The following is a 15,465-nucleotide window of genomic DNA, read 5'->3' on the forward strand; positions in this document are numbered from 1 at the left end:
GAGAAATGTGTCCTAGCGTCTGTAAAAAACTGTAGTCCTTAAGATCCTGAGAGGATTTATTTTGTGTTACTAGTGTAAAATAGATTTATTAAAGGAAATGGGGGTGAAATAGTACAATTCCAATAAAAATACACACTTGTGCCAAATTTTATGCAGTTGGCATTAACACAGGCAAAATTATCAAAAAAAAACAAAACTGAAAAAGACAAAGATGTCCATAAGGACGCAGAAGGGTTAAATGAATTGACAGTATGCACACATTCATTCTCAATCCTGCTATGCTGAAAACGGTTGGGTTGTTTGCATTCCTGGATATTACTGTAGGTCAATTAACATTTCTAATTTTAATATTAATAATTAATTAATAGTAATATTACACATTTCTCTAGATCTCTGTTAGACTGCAGCTCTTTTCTTGGTGTTGTACAATATTGTTGCAGCACCAAATTACAGTTATTATTATTTCACAACTTTTATTATAGCAACACCTCAGAAAACACTGAGATCTGGACCTCGATGATGGATACGACAATGATTCTCCTGACTACATGTGATCTAATTCTACCGACCCGAACCCGAACCTAACAGTCTACTAATACTCTAATGATTGCTATTTGACATGTAGTTGACAAGTCAGTAGAATGTCTAAAGTGGACCATCAAAATAAAGTGTTACCCAAGATTATTTTTAAAAAATTAATTTATTTCACATTTTTAGATATTTGTGCTGGAAAACGACAGAAACACTGAGGAAGAACATCATTTTTTTTTTTTTTTCCATGCATGCAGTGAAGCAATTTCCAAATTAGATCCAGTGACTGACGGGGTTTTCAGAAGAAGCTGAAAGCAGCCCATGCAGTTATTGAGGAGCTGAAGCACACAGATCTTCACATGAACATGAACACATGCAGTGGTGTCCAGCGCAGCTGCTGTTTCTTATGTTAATGCTTCAAGCTCTGTGGAGAGACTGCTTCATGACCTCTGATCAGATCTGCTCAATGAGAAACTACAGCAAACACATTTACTCAAGACTCTCTGAGTCTGTGCTAAAGGTCACGCGTGCAGTAACGGCACTGAGCCCTTTTGACACGCAAAACCACACTTTTGTGCAAAATTCATCATTTTACGCATAACAATGTACTTAATAATTTGTTGAGTAATGCATTTTGTGTTTGGACATGATTTTCAGGTTTTTTTATTTTTTATTTTTTCCCTAATAATTATTGTCTAATTCCACTGTGCCATGCTCTAATAGTTTATAGTTTATAGTGTGTGTGTGTGTGTGTGTGTGTGTGAGAGTGTGTGTGTGTGTGTGAGAGTGTGTGTGTGTGTAGGTCAGCGGTGTCGTCTCTCAGCAGGCAGTTTAAGGTTTATTTCAGGTTGAGGTTACAGCAAATGCAGCTTAAGTCAAGATAACCGGACATTTCTGTCAATCAATAGTAGTGAAGCATACGAGAAACATCCGCTGAGAATAACATGAACACACACACACACACACACACACACACACACTCACTCACTTCATATCGAGAGACATTGATTTTCTGTTGAATCTAATGTGACAGCTAAAGTTTTTTTTTTAACATTAAAATGTTTAAAAGGTCATTCCAGACTGAAGTCGATATTTTTTGATCTATTTACATTAATAATGATTCACCTCAATAATAATATAATATCATGTATAATATATATAATAGCAGCTCTATGAAGATGACGTGACGCTGCTGTTTCTATCAAGAACTCGTACTAAACGTCAAACCCTCTCAGTGTCAAACTGCTAATAAAAGTGTGCAGTGGGAGGATAATCATATTCACACTCTTCATGACACTATTTGTCCTCTAATTCAATTCATTGGAGCCGTTTTGAGCAGCGGTTAGTGTTTCATACTCCGGATGAGAGCTTGCTGAATATTTTACTGGAGCAAACCTTCAGATGAACCAACCAGTGCAAACAAAGTTATGTTTTTTATATTTGGCTCTCTCTCGGTTTTTACTGGAACACCTCATGGAGATTTTATAGAGACATTACAGGATGTGATGCTGCTTTAAAACACCATGGATTGAGAAAATACCGGTGAAACAATTTTCACCCAAAAACTGCTAGTGAATTTGAAAAAAAAAAAAAAAAAACTTTGACAGATTCAAGAGACAGAAACTATAAAAACTATTAAATGTTTAATAAATCGGGTCTACTAAGAAAGCTGTTGCATGATCTTTATTCTACTGTGTATATTATATTTTTTACATTTATGCATTTAACAGATGCTTTTATACAGTAGAGGAACATGAGCAGATCCAACCATATTCACAGTGTTCAATGACAGCTTTATTAGAAAGAAAGAGCAGAAACAACATCAATCCTCTGGCATTTGTGGTATTTTTCCACATATTTCTAGGTTCTCCAGTTTCACACATACAGTATGCGTTACATAACAGAACCTCAAAATCTAATATCTAAAATCTAACTCTTGCTTGTAAACATAATTTGCACCATTTACTCCCCCCATCCGATCCTGTGCAAGGCATGCTGGGAAGTATTCTTCGCCCTTCAAGAGTGTGTTACGTCATTTTAATGAAGTAAACTGAGCAAAATCAGTTTCTGAGTCTCTAGTCTGATAAACAGACTCCGCACTAGATTTACTTTCATCAGCAACAGCCCTGCTAACAAAAATACGTTCTAAGAGCGTTCTGCTAACGTTCTCATTAAGTTATAAAACTGTCTCTCGGTGACTGTAAGATAACACTGATTCAGAACAAACTCTGAACACAAACTCTGAATCCTCCTGATCATGAGTCTCTTCTGAAAGCATCCGCTCCACTTCATCCACAGCGATACGAGTGTGAAAAGTCAAGCGTCTTGATTTGCTCTACCGGTGAATATAAAGGTCAACTTATTCAAATCATGAGAGCCTGAAGCTGAAATAAGGTGAGAGACCCGGTGTGTGAAGGATAAAGCCTGCTTTAAATGTCTTCATGTCACGTCAGAAACATCAACTCTTATTATGGAGCAACATTATATTTTCAGAGAATATGAAAGCAAACAGGCCATTTATGGACATAAATCAGCTGAATCATTTCAGTGAAATAAAATGTCTGTTAGCTATAAAATCAAATCAACATCAAACATAAAAGAAGCTGTAAATAATGCAAGATCACACCACAATAGCATGGAAGCTTACATGAAATTTTAATCAAATGATCTGTCTGGAAGATTTCATTACATTTTTTTCCCCACATTTTGTATTCTCTGCACATTAAGAAATGAATCAAAATCTCTTTCGTTTCTCTTCAGAATGATAATCTGAAGATGATCATTAGGTGTAAGATCTCACATGTGTTTCTCTACAGGTCTGTCTGTAGTTTTAAACACCACACATGACGAACTTCTGTGTGCCGAACGCAATCTCAACCTTCAGGTTCCCTCTTTGGATGGGAAAACACCATTTATACTGTATGGAAGCCTATTTATGCCACATATCAAAAAGAAAACATGCTTTTGTAAATCATAATTATGACATGAAACATTATAATTATGGAATACTAAGTCATAATTAGTCATTATGACATGACATCAAGTGAGATGAAAAAATTATGACTTAAAATTCGAAAAGTACGACATATTAAGTCATATTTACAAGATGAAAAGCTAAAACTGACTTAAAAAGTCATTTATGACATAAAAAGTCAAAATTATGACTCATAATTGAGATGAAATTATGACATAGTCATATTTATGAGATGAAAAGTCAAAATTATCAGTTGAAATTATGACTCATAATTGAGATAAAAAAGTCAAAATTATGACATATTAAGTCATAATTGAGATGGAAAGTCAAAATGACAAAGTCAATTAACAAAAAGTTGAAATTATGACTCATAATTGAGATAAAATGTCAAAATTATGACTTTAAGAGTCAATTATGACAAATTCATTCTGACAGTCATTTATGAGATGAAAAGTCAAAATTATCAATTAAAAAGTCGAAATGACGACATACTAAGTCGAACCATTGTAACTGAGTCATCATTTCAACTTTTTATTTCAAGTTTTTAATCTCATATGTGACTTAGTATGCTATAATTTCGCCTTTTCTTCTCAAAATTACTAGAAAAAAGTCAGAATTGTGAGATAAAAACCACAATGACTGTTTTTATTTTAACATCCCGTAGTGTAAACAAGCTCCCATAGTTGGTTCAATAAGACATTGTTTAAAAGAAAAAAGAAGCAATCCAGAAACCGTCCTAAATTTGATCTTACGATCATTTCTCCGATGTGCGTAAATGTGATTTATAGAATGAATGAACACACAGAAACGAGCGTACGCCTCTCTTTCAGATGTGAAATCTATAAATCGCAAATGATTTTGAACTTGCGCGCAGCTGAATGGTTTCAGTTCTCCCTGTTTTAAATGACACCTAATTAATGTCATTTACATTTAAAAGATCACCAGTCATCATCCAAATCCTTGGTGAGCAGCAAGAATAGCTTAGATTTCCAAAATCCTGCAATAATCTGAGCAGGAAAAGTGTGTACGTCTGTTCAGACCCTGACGTGGCTCTAAGCACTTTTCCACGTCAAAGACCGTTTTTATAAATATGAGCGTTGGCGTGGATTTAAGCGTACACACACTCTAAGATCAAATCTGTGCATACGCACGCTTTATAAATGAGGCCCTCATGATGAGGATCACATGACCAGACCACAACATAAGCCAAGTGATAATGGAAACCACAAGCATCTCAAATGAACTCTGTTATTGTATGCCCTGAGAAAACATGATTAATACAGAATTGTTTTAATAAAGTCACACACACGGACATTGAAAAGAAAATCTTTCTTTAGCACAAGGTTCGGTGAGAACGTTTTCTCTCCAGACACAAACATCATTACAGCCTATTTCTGATGACATCTTGCTCTCTCTGTAATCTTCAGAATTATGGACATCTGGATGAAATGGAGGGCAGAGAATGAATAAATGAATTCATCACTGAATTCATGCGGTCAGATGCCAAAGCACATCTTTACATCCACATCACGTCTTGTATTCAGACATCAGAGTTTATGATGATAATCTCAGTTTCTAAATAAAAACTCACTCACCTTTAGGAGAAAACCACATATAGACTATGAAAACATTAACACTACTGCTGAAACATCTGAGTGATGATGACCAGCGCATTTATTTTACAAAACCAACAAGTCGTTGTTCCCAAACATTCTGCTGAGCACTTGTTTCACATGACAAAAAAATGATGTTCTTCCTCAGTATTTTTGTTTTGTTTTTCATTACAAATATCTAAACTATCAAAATGAAGTGAGTTTGTGCTTAAAACAAGAACAAATATCTGCCAATGGAGTCAGGAAAAATAGCCTTCATTCAAAGGGAAAACAAGATTATTTTTCTGACTCCATTTGGCAGATATTTGTTCTTGTCAATTATGGTCATTCCGTATCAACTCAACTCAGCCAGAGGTCCCTGGCTCACATTTTTGATTTTTATGGTGAAAGACAGACATAAATAAAGAAGAAAGTCAAAATATTAAATGTCACAGATGAATATTTACTGAGTAATACACTGTTTTGTAGAGGGGGTCAAAATGACAATTTTCCCCTGAGATTCGGAGCCAAATTACAGCGGGATAAAAATGACTTTAGAAAGATGTCAGCATCATTATTTTATTTTTACACAGAGATCTGTAGGTCTATTAGTAAAATCTGTTGACTTTAGCAATCTTTGTTTCATTATATGCCAACAGTGACAGTTCAAAAAATGGGAAAAAGCACTTTTCATGTTTTTTGACCATTGAAAATGGGTAATATTGGAAATGGAGCCGCATTGAGATCCCCATATCTATGGAAATGAACCATATAGGGCCTTAAAAATGAAGACACCAAAATAAAAGTTTGCTAAGAAACAGAATGTAAAATCATATTGCGATATCTTTAATACTTCTTGAGTTACAGACATGCAAACTTGGGAAAAAGAATATTTATGGCACTCAGACGGGGATGTTCTATGCAATTGTTTTGATAAAGGGAAACGAGATCCATTTCTGGTTTCAACACGATTTGCTCTTCAGACAATTCTGCTTATAAGAAAAAAGCCTCAGCTGTATAAAAAAGTGACCCACATTTGGTTTTTGACCATTGAAAATCTGTACAATTTACCAAATTACTGATGGAGCCGCACTGAGATCCCAATATCGATTGAACCATATGGCCTTAAAAAATTACGATTCCAAAAGAGAAGTTTATTAAGAACCAAAATCTAAAAGGATATTGAGATATCTTTAATACTTCTGACTGTTTTTCACTAGTTTTGCATTTGGCTAGGGTCAGTGTCACTACTGGTAGCATGAGGCGATCTAGGAGAGCTGGACAGGCCCATAGAAGGTCCTTAACCCATCAGCAGGACCGGTCTCTGCTCCTTTGTGCAAGGAGGAACAGGATGAGCACTGCCAGAGCCCTATGAAATGACCTCCAGCAGGACACTGGTGTGAATGTCTCTGACCAAACAATCAGAAACAGACTTCATGAGGGTGCCCTGAGGGCCCGACGTCATCTCGTTTGGTGGTGGGTCAGTGATGGTCTTTGGAGGCATATCCATGGAGGGACGCACAGACCTCTACAGGCTAGACAATGGCACCCTGACTGGGATGAAATCCTTGGACCCATTGTCAGCAAAATTTCAGTAAAATGGACTAGCCTGCTGCATCATTTTTTCACTTTGATTTTCGGGGTGTCTTTGAATTCAGTCCTCTGTAGGTTGATAATTTTCATTTCCATCAAACGATGTGGCACATTACCAAGTCCATATCAGTATAGATATCCAGCATGATATTTTTCCCATTGAGATCTGACGTGTTTTCAAAGTTTTTTTAATTTTTTTTTTTTTTTTTGAGCAGTGTATATACACGCAAGTATCAAATTCCAAACAGCCATTTTGCACAAAACTAGATTAAAATAAAAATAAGGTTTTTATCTCAGAGATGATAACTATTGAATTAAACATCTCCATCCAGCCAGAGGTCGTTCTGTGGTGTCCAAACACACAACAACAACAGGAGCAATCTGATTACATCTGGAAACGAACGAGAGGGCACAATAACGCATTAATTATTGATAAAGGACACAGATACGAGAGGAGGAACAGCTTTCCAAACAAGCAGCTTGAGGTTATAAAGAGAAGCTCAGCCGAAGCGTCTTTACAGCAGGAGCTCAATCTTGACTTGTTGATTTATTGACACAGTCTGCTCCGTCACCAACTGCAAATCAAAAACCTCCAGCAAAACAGAAAACCAAAAACACAGAGCCATTTTCCAGTAGTTTAGTGAGTTTGGAAAACTGTATTCAGACCCAAAAAACTAAAACATGCTGTTTGCATGAATATTTAATTCTCAGATTCTGTATTTAGGGGAGATTTTCCCTCCAGTCACTCGCATATGGAGGCACATTACTGCCACATGAGGAAAAACATGCTTTGGAAAATCTTAATTATGACATAAATAGTTAAAATTATGACATAAGTTATAGTTTTTGAAACTGAGTTGAAATTGAGATTATGACACTTGAAATTATGAGTTACAGTATCTCACAGAAGTGAGTACAACCCTCACATTTTTGTGAATATTTTAGTATATCTTTTCATGTGACAACACTGAAGAGATGACACTTTGCTACAATGTAAAGTAGTGAGAGTACAGCTTGTGTACTCTCAGCTTCTTTAGCAAGGCAGTGGTCGTCCTGGAGGTGTGTCTGGGGTTGTTATCATGTTGGAATACTGCCCTACGGCCCAGTCTCCGAAGGGAGGGGATCATGCTCTGCTTCAGTATGTCACAGTACATGTTGGCATTCATGGTTCCCTCAATGAACTGTAGCTCCGCAGTGCCGGCAGCACTCATGCAGCCCCAGACCATGACACTCCCACCGCCATGCTTGACTGTAGGCAAGACACACTTGTCTTTGTACTCCTCACCTGGTTGCCGCCACACACGCTTGACACCATCTGAACCAAATAAGTTTATCTTGGTCTCATCAGACCACAGGACATGGTTCCAGTAATCCATGTCCTTAGTCTGCTTGTCTTCAGCAAACTGTTTGCGAGCTTTCTTCTGCATCATCTTTAGAAGAGGCTTCCTTCTGGGACGACAGCCATGCAGACCAATTTGATGCAGTGTGCGGCGTATGGTCTGAGCACTGACAGGCTGACCCTCCACCCCTTCAACCTCTGCAGCAATGCTGGCAGCACTCATACGTCTATTTCCCAAACACGTGCACTCAACTTCTTTGGTTGACCATGGCGAGGCCTGTTCTGAGTGGAACCTGTCCTGTTAAACCGCTGTATGGTCTTGGCCACCGTGCTGCAGCTCAGTTTCAGGGTCTTGGCAATCTTCTTATAGCCTACGCCATCTTTATGTAGAGAAACAATTCTTTTTTTCAGATCCTCAGGGGGTTCTTTGCCATGAGGTGCCATGTTGAACTTCCAGTGACCAGTATGAGAGAGTGAGAGCAATAACACCAAATTTAACACACCTGCTTCCCATTCACACCTGAGACCTTGTAACACTAACGAGTCACATGACACCGGGGAGAGAAAATGGCTAATTTGGCCCAATTTGGACATTTTTACTTAGACATTAATGGCTGTGTGTTGAGTTATTTTGAGGGGACAGCAAATTTACACTGTTATACAAGCTGTACACTCACTACTTTACATTGTAGTAAAGTGTCATTTCTTCAGTGTTGTCACATGAAACGATATAATGAAATATTTACAAAAATGTGAGGGGTGTACTCACTTCTGTGAGATACTGTATAATTATGAGATTTTAAAAAATCTAAATGATGAGATAGTCAAAATTATACTTCATGCGTCCATAATCTTGACTTTTTATGTCATAACTATGAATTTTAAAGGCAGAATTATGACATGACTAATGTCATAACAATGACTATTAAAGTCATAATTTCAATTTAGTGTCACAATTTCAACTTTTTGTCATAACTTCAACTTTTTGTCATAATTATGACGCGTCATAATTTTGACTCATCATTTAGACGTCAATTATGAATTTTTAGTAATTATGACTTTTTAATGTTATATTTTTTGTCATAATTTTGGCTTTTTATGTCATAGTTATGAATTTTAACTGTCAATTTCGACTTAGTATGTCATAACTTTTTGTCAATTATAGTGTCAATTTATAATTTAGATTTTTTTTTCATAATTCAGACTTATATCAAATATGAATTTTTAAGTAAGAATTATGACTTTTTAAAGTCATAATTTCAACTTTTTGTCAGTTTCAACTTTTCAACTCAATTATTACTTAGGATGTCAGTTTCAACTTTTATGTCATAACTTCAACTTTTTGTCATAATTATGTCATAATTTTGACTGTCATAATTTAGACTTGTCAATTATGAATTTTTAAGTAAGAATTATGACTTTTTAATGTCATAATTTTGTCATAATTATAATTATGAACTTTAATTCAGAATTGACTTTTTATTGATAATTTAATCATTCGACTTTTCATCTCAAAATTATTACCTAATATGTTTTTTACTTTTTGTCAACCAACTTTTTGTCATAATTATGACATAATTTTGACTGTCATAATTTAGACATGTCAATCATGAATATTTATGACTTTTTAATGTTATGATAATTAAGTCATATTTATAATATATATATATATATATATATATGTCATACTTTTTATGTCAATTATGAATTTTAAGTAATAATTGTGACTTTCTATTGTCATAATTATGATTGTCATGATTTCGACTTAGTATGCTATAATTTTTACTTTTTATCTCATAATTATTACCTAGTATGTCACAATTTTGTTTCTTTTTGTCATAATATGGTCATAATTTTGACTGTCATAATTTAGACATGAATTTTTAAGTAAGAATTATGACTTTTTAACTTATAATTATTACTGACCATATGTCAATTCAACTTTTATGTCATCATTTTAAATTTATTTGTCATAAAATGTTTTAATGTGTTGCTTGTCTTTTTTTTTTTTTTTTGTAATTATTTGTGAAATTCAGTAGCAAGTTCTGAGTGAAAATTCAACCAAAAATCCTACACCAATTTTTCTTTCAATTATTTATTTATTTTTAAATTTTCAAAAAAAAATGTGAGTGGAATTGTAGTTTGGTCTCATCTCTCTGCACCGTCTGTGATCTGCTCTGTCATACTGACACCGTTCTCTTGAGCAGGACTATCAGGAGAGTACAGTAGCAGTGTGTCTGTGTGCATAAGCATGTTCTTCAGTAATGAAGAGCGTCTCTCTGGGTCACTGTGATCTTCTCTGTGCTCAGATGATGAAGGTCCGGCTTCAAGGATCGCCGACGTCTTTCAACCGCACTGAACTCTAACATAAAAGAGAAGAGCATATGAGCAGCTGCTGAGAACCAGAAGAACTATGACTCAAGGCGTTCACATAAGAGGCTCTAAATGACTCACCTGTGATTGGTGCTGTGTGTGAATGTGTTTGATCTGCTCTGTCGTATACACTCCAAACACCTTCACATCAGCCGTGAAGCTCTGAGGAAACACTCAATGAAAACTCAACATGAAAAAACATTCACACTTTTTACTTCTGTAATGCCTCATTTTTCTTTTATTTTTACAGAGATTTTCACAATACTTTATTTCAAAGCAGCTTTTCAGCTTGTTTTTTTTCGCTCGGTTTTGTTATATTATGAGATTTAAATGTCACTTTCTGTTCTGTTGCGAGATTTAAATTTCACTCCGTTTTGTTGTTGTGAGATTTGAATGTTGCTCGGTTTTGTTCTGTTACGAGATTAAATGTTGCTCGGTTTTGTTCCGTTACAAGATTTAAATGTCGCTCGGTTTGGTTCTGTTACGAGATTTAAAAGTCGCTCCGTTTTGTTACGAGATTTAAATGTCGCTCGGTTTTGTTCTATTACGAGATTTAAAAGTCGCTCCGTTTTGTTCTGTTACAAGATTTAAAAGTCGCTCGGTTTTGTTCTGTTACGAGATTTAAAAGTCGCTCGGTTTTGTTCTGTTACGAGATTTAAAAGTCGCTCGGTTTTGTTCTGTTACGAGATTTAAAAGTCGCTCGGTTTTGTTCTGTTACGAGATTTAAAAGTCACTCGGTTTTGTTCTGTTACGAGATTTAAAAGTCACTCGGTTTTGTTCTGTTACAAGATTTAAATGTCACTTTTTGTTCTGTTACGAGATTTAAATGTCGCTCGGTTTTGTTCTGTTACGAGATTTAAAAGTCGCTCCGTTTTGTTCTGTTACAAGATTTAAAAGTCGCTCGGTTTTGTTCTGTTACGAGATTTAAAAGTCGCTCGGTTTTGTTCTGTTACGAGATTTAAAAGTCACTCGGTTTTGTTCTGTTACGAGATTTAAAAGTCGCTCGGTTTTGTTCTGTTACGAGATTTAAAAGTCACTCGGTTTTGTTCTGTTACGAGATTTAAAAGTCACTCGGTTTTGTTCTGTTACAAGATTTAAATGTCACTTTTTGTTCTGTTACGAGATTTAAATGTCGCTCGGTTTTGTTCTGTTACGAGATTTAAAAGTCGCTCGGTTTTGTTCTATTACGAGATTTAAAAGTCGCTCGGTTTTGTTCTGTTACGAGATTTAAAAGTCGCTCGGTTTTGTTCTGTTACGAGATTTAAAAGTCACTCGGTTTTGTTCTGTTATGAGATTTAAATTGTCGCTCCGTTTTGTTCTATTACGAGATTTAAAAGTCGCTCGGTTTTGTTCCATTACGAGATTTAAAAGTCGCTCTGTTTTGTTCCGTTACGAGATTTAAAAGTCGCTCTGTTTTGTTCTGTTACGAGATTTAAATGTCACTCGGTTTTGTTCTATTACGAGATTTAAAAGTCGCTCCGTTTTGTTCTGTTACAAGATTTAAAAGTCGCTCGGTTTTGTTCTGTTACGAGATTTAAAAGTCGCTCGGTTTTGTTCTGTTACGAGATTTAAAAGTCACTCGGTTTTGTTCTGTTACAAGATTTAAATGTCACTTTTTGTTCTGTTACGAGATTTAAAAGTCGCTCGGTTTTGTTCTGTTACGAGATTTAAAAGTCGCTCGGTTTTGTTCTGTTACGAGATTTAAAAGTCGCTCGGTTTTGTTCTGTTACAAGATTTAAAAGTCGCTCGGTTTTGTTCTGTTACGAGATTTAAAAGTCACTCGGTTTTGTTCTGTTACAAGATTTAAATGTCACTTTTTGTTCTGTTACGAGATTTAAAAGTCGCTCCGTTTTGTTCTGTTACGAGATTTAAATGTCGCTCGGTTTTGTTCTGTTACGAGATTTAAAAGTCGCTCGGTTTTGTTCTATTACGAGATTTAAAAGTCGCTCGGTTTTGTTCTGTTACGAGATTTAAAAGTCGCTCAGTTTTGTTCTGTTACGAGATTTAAAAGTCACTCGGTTTTGTTCTGTTATGAGATTTAAATTGTCGCTCCGTTTTGTTCTATTACGAGATTTAAAAGTCGCTCCGTTTTGTTCCGTTACGAGATTTAAAAGTCGCTCGGTTTTGTTCCGTTACGAGATTTAAAAGTCGCTCTGTTTTGTTCTATTACGAGATTTAAAAGTCGCTCGGTTTTGTTCCGTTACGAGATTTAAAAGTCACTTTTTGTTCTGTTATGAGATTTAAATTTCGCTCAGTTTTGTTCTGTTACGAGATTTAAATTTCGCTCAGTTTTGTTCCGTTACGAGATTTAAATGTCGCTTTTTGTTCTGTTACGAGATTTAAAAGTCGCTTGGTTTTGTTCTGTTACGAGATTTAAATGTCACTCAGTTTTGTTCTATTATGATTCTCAAAATAAGATCAGATGTCGCAGTTGAAAAGTCTGATGCTCGGACACATTCCTGGAGAAAGTAATTAAGGGATTAAGATGTTATGTTTTGTTGTAGACGAGAGTAAATGACCAGATGTTTTAAGTGAAAACTAACTGGTTAGCAAAGAGCTCCTAAGTCATATAAGCAACAATGTTGAGAAATATATGGGTTTGTCTTCAATTTTAATTAGTGGCACCTCCGAGTTCTGGATTTTCTTCTCAGGCAGAATTTCTGTAATGTGATGGCATTCCTTACTGTGGTTGAAAATTACTCATATCGTGGACAAAGTAATTTAAATAGGGAGCTGCTAGAAAGTACACATACTATTAATAGTATTCACTGATAAAGTGTGATTTAAGGAAGTAAATGGTCAGTTCTGCTGTCCTGTTGACTGTAATGTTGTTCTGGAGCTCCTGCGGAGACTGAAAGGATGAGAAGTTTAATTGAGCTGCTGTTTGGGCAGGTTGAGAGAACGAGGAAAGGGATTCGGACACACTGGGAGTCACAGGCTGTAATTATCACCTTCCCTTCAGCACGACTGAATCAACCTCACAACCTGTCACGAGTCCTCCGAGGACGGCACGAGCGCCTGGTGTTTCTGTGACCTATTCTCTGAGATTCAATGTTCAACCATAACTGTTCTTCATATGAACTATAAGTGCAAATATTTTCTGAAATATTTATAGACGTCGAGTCTCAAGTCAAGTCAGCTTTACACAGTACAGCTTGTTTCAAAGCAACTCTACTCTAGCTTGTGTACTATGAGTATTGTGGCTCTTATGACAAATTGCTTGTGATGTTCCTCATTTGTAAGTCACTGCTAAAAGAATAAATGTAAATGTGTTGTCTCTTGGTTTTCCCCATAGTAAGTGAATGGGAAACTGTGTTAACCAGGATTAGTCTTCCTCCAGCTGCTCTATACAGGACCCTGCCCTCAAGTCATTTTTATTTGTATAGCGCTTTTCATAATCCATGTTGTTCCAAAGCAGCTTTACCGAAAATTGTGCATTAATGTCTTAAAGCCCCCAGTCAGCAGCCAAAGACAAAAACCTACATAAAAAAGACAAAAAAACTTCATAAGATGTTTAGATGAAGAGGAAGAAAAACCTAGAGAGCAGCTTGTCATCCAAATCAATCTACATATGATGGTTATGATCAATAAATCTCTCTGTTTTCCTAATGTGTTTTATGTGTTCTAATGGTTATGTGTAACTCATTCCCTACATCACTACAATATATCAGTCTAACAAATGACAGCAGGCCTTTTGAAAAAAAAAAAATGTATTACTTCCACCGAGATTCTAAAGTACATGTGATGGAGGAGCTGCATTCAGAACTGAACCCAGAATGACTTAAAAGTTACAGTTCAGATAGACAGACAGCAGTGGCGTGCAGTGCTGAAATGAGGAGGCAAATTTGTTATTTATTTATGAATCGATGTAAATTCATGTGCATTACTCTTAACGTTGACACATCTTCCTTGTTAAATGAACATGACTTTACATTACATCAATAAAGAAAAAAAGAAACCAAATACAATTCTATTTTGTAATTTTACATTAACAATGTATTGTAATAAATGTTCTATTTATCAAAACCAAGTCAATCTCATCAAGTTAGTGTTTTAAGCATTTCTACATTCATTCCAAAATAATAACTAAAGGCAATAATAATTTAAACAATATATTTCATTTGATGTTTTTCTTTTTAATAGTCAACTTAGGCTATTTTGGATCATCAGTCATGCTCCGTAAACACCGTCTGTCACAGACACGAATTGTATTTTTAATTTCACCAAGCTGATTGCAGTAAAAAACCCCGCAGTCATCATGCTTTCAGTCCATTTCAAGTTTGATTTTGACGTGACATAAAGCGGTGATATCTAACTTGGTGATCTGTTTACTTACTTTTCAATTAGTCTTCCCATTGACGCCATCATTTGTTCATTCAATCTGACGCGCGGAACGTGCACGTCAGGCGGGATTTATCGCACAAACCAATCATATCCAATCATAAACAGTTACATCCAATCATAGCGCGATGGAGACATTGCCTCCTCTCACGTGACTTCCCCCCATTCATTCTCAATTACCCCCCACAAAACCCACTGCACGCTATAGGGGGTCTGATAGTTTTTTATGAGAGCAAAGGGAGGCATGACTCCTGCTGTAACTTTACCTGCGGGTGTCGCTGTTGGGCAGTGTTCCTTAAGAAATACGAGTGACTTGCGCCCTTTTTAATGTCATAATTTGTAATATTTGTGTTGTTTTATATGTAATATGGATTATTTTCTCATCGTATTTTTTTTTGAGGAGGCACTGCCTCCCTTGCCTCCTTGGAGGAAACGCCCCTGATAGACAGATAAAGTGTACCCAACCGCCATGGTACAGACGTCACAGTTTGTTTGCATACAGTCAGACGATAAATACAGTCATCACAGGCGATCCACACTCTAATCCAGAAGGGGGCGCGTGCGGTAATGCAACGCTGTTTACTATTCACCAAAACAGGAAAAAGAGCAGAAGAAGAAGAGACAATCTTTACACCAACCAAAAACAAAAGTTAAGACGACACGCAAGAGCTTGCTTGTAGCTGAGTTTGAATAATTTTTGTGACGCGCTCCACAAACTTCAT

Source organism: Ctenopharyngodon idella, chromosome 5, assembly GCF_019924925.1.
Source record: "Ctenopharyngodon idella isolate HZGC_01 chromosome 5, HZGC01, whole genome shotgun sequence".
Classification (NCBI taxonomy): Eukaryota; Metazoa; Chordata; class Actinopteri; order Cypriniformes; family Xenocyprididae; genus Ctenopharyngodon; species Ctenopharyngodon idella.